Genomic DNA, 2,673 nt, shown 5'->3' with positions numbered 1-2,673 from the left:
CCCCCCCCCCCCCCCAGACAGGAATATAACAGGTTTTATAATATGGTAGCACCCTTCCGAGACTAAAGGATTTTTTACCTTCTTAGAGCATAGAGATGAAGCTTAACAATTTTAAAACACTGTTTAATAAATAAAAAAGGAATGCGGTGCCAGAAAAAAAAATATACAAAAAAGATATTACAGAAATGAGACAAATAATACAACAGCAAAACAAAAAGGGAATAATAATGAAATTACTTAGCACGAGTTCTGGGTTCCCGCAGAGTCCAGTCAATGAAGCAGAAAATAGATCTGAAATTGGCTCTCGAGAAACAAGTGTCTTGGCAGATGTTCTTTTTTTGATGGTAAAGAAGCGTTCAAGCTACCTTGTGCAGCAGCTTTTTGTGGGCCTTCTAGAGGGTGTCTGTAAGCACCATGCCCGTTCCACGCATGCGCCAAGTACCACTAGGCAGAAGAATACGCGCATGCGCACAACGACCACTTCCCACAGAAAGACGCGCAGTATGGCCCACAGGAAGTGATGCGCAGATGGAGCGTGTTCTAAGAAAAATGTGCCAAAGGCGCACAGGAAGTGATGCGCAGATGGAGCGTGTTCTAAGAAAAATGTGCCAAAGGCGCACAGGAAGTGACATAATTGATTAGTTCACTTCCCTATTTAAACCAAGCCAGCCTGTCACTTACTTGCTGGATTGTCTTATCAGCTCCTGTCTGTGTTGTGTCTCCTGTTTCCTGTCTTGAATATTAGATTGCCGTTGCCTGGATTTTGACCCGTTCCTGCCTCAACTACCTGCCTTGACTGCCGCCTGCCTTTTTGACCCTGGACTGTTTTGATTATTCTTCTGCCTCTTCCTTCGGTACTGCAACTGACCTCCTGGATTTTGACCTCGGCTTGCCTCGACTTTGAATTCTGGATTACCCTTCTACTTGCACGGTTTCATAACTACTGGCACTCGTGCCACTCGGTGTCTGCCTGGCCTCTGTCACCATCCTCAAAGGCTTTTAGACACGAGGTGCAAGGGAAGCCTCCTCAACCATCCAGTCTCCCAGACCAGGTTCGTAATAGTGTCACTGAGCCAGCCCCCCACCCAATCAGAAAGCCCAGGGGTGTGAGGCAGGAAGGCTGAAGTGCTTTATGTAATTTCATTATGACACTCCCATAATGTCAGTTTCCTAAATGCAGCCATATTTTATTCACCCTCATACTACTGTACCGTCTGATAAATCATAGACTATTGTACATTACCAAATTATGGGGCCGTTTTTGTGTTTGTATTGTTGTAAGCCTTCCCATGTGCACCTTGCTACAAAGGCTGGTTATAAATTATGCGGTTATTATTTATTTCTACATATTATGCCCGGAAAATATATGCAGACATGTCATTGAGTTCCACTTTAAGTATAGGCAGGCAGCTCCTCAGTAAATGATTGTATTTATTCACTATTACAGGCTGTTTATGGCGGTTCGGTATATATGTGACAATACAATACTCCAGGAGAATTTCCTCCTCTTTGTGTATGTCATTCAGGGCATGAGTCTGGGGCCCATTGCGAATCAAAGCTGAGCTGACTATTCACCGACTTCCTCAAATGGTAACTTTTTATCATGCAACAACGTGGCCTCTATTACAGCGTACTCCAGTTCCATTACCGAGATGTGTCTTCCCATTACAGCACATCAGCATTCCCTACACACAGCTCCATTAAGACACCTCTTTTATCCTTCCCTACTAAATCCTTTCTGAAGTCTGTCATTTTTTGTTTTAAGTATTACCAGAGCTTTCTGTATACATTGAACATTAACAATATCTTTAAATTGATAAATGCATTTGTAAGGTGCCTGATCATTGATGTTGATTTGAAGAATTTAGATTTGGGGTAGCTGTTTAGTTATGAGAGCATTTTCTGATGACTTCTTTTCAGCACCGTAAAGCAGAACTCCAAGGAAACACCCTTTAGTCCAGCCAAGCATTCGGTAACAATCCTATTTTTTTTAACATTTCATTATTACTGCCTGAAGTCCATCTTTATATTAGCTTTCCATATTCTCCTGTACTCCAGAAGACAAAGAGAAGGCTAGCACTGGACGGCCTCTTTCACTAGGGCACCTGTCCGTTCTGTTCAGCAGGGGATCCGTGCACAGATCCCATGCTGATCAGAACACCTTAAACCAGATGTCACCATTGTGAAAAAAAACTGAACTTACCGTATCCATGTTAGGACTATGGGGAGTTGGATGTAAGTGAACATGTATGTTTACATCAAGCTATCCCCGATCTGCCACAATCAGGTGTGCCAAAATCGATCTACACTCTACTCTTTTTTCACTTTAACATTTAATAATGCTTTAATTGAGACTAACTTTACCACAACATCAGTCCCAGGCCTTATATCAAGTTTCATTAGAAAATGTTGAATTTTAGGAACAGACTAAGGAGAATATCTTAAACAGTCTAGGACCTGAAGCAGGGGTGTCCCGAGGTAGGGTGTCACCCAGAGCGGAGACCGGGTGACACCCCGCCGTGACGTCATCAAGCATGCTCAGTCCTCTAATTGATGCCTGCCGGCAGCCATCTTCGTGGTGGACGATGGCAGAGAGAGGAGGGGACGTTCACCCGGCGGAATGAGGTATGTCACCGGGTCCCCTCCTCTCTTCCGACACTGTCGGGCTCTCGG

At 43.9% G+C, this 2,673-nt stretch overlaps 1 protein-coding gene across 1 annotated transcript in view; it reads right to left on the bottom strand.

Annotated features, from left to right (window-relative positions):
* The window catches only part of HGFAC (HGF activator), a 55,491-nt gene that overhangs the window by 37,277 nt on the left and 15,541 nt on the right, over positions 1 to 2,673 (bottom strand). The window lies entirely within an intron of this gene.

Source organism: Nanorana parkeri, unplaced genomic scaffold, assembly GCF_000935625.1.
Source record: "Nanorana parkeri isolate BGI_ZX_2015 unplaced genomic scaffold, ASM93562v1 scaffold180, whole genome shotgun sequence".
NCBI lineage: Eukaryota > Metazoa > Chordata > Amphibia > Anura > Dicroglossidae > Nanorana > Nanorana parkeri.
Note: the sequence above shows the minus strand (reverse complement) of the source record. Positions and strands in the feature narration are given on the sequence as shown.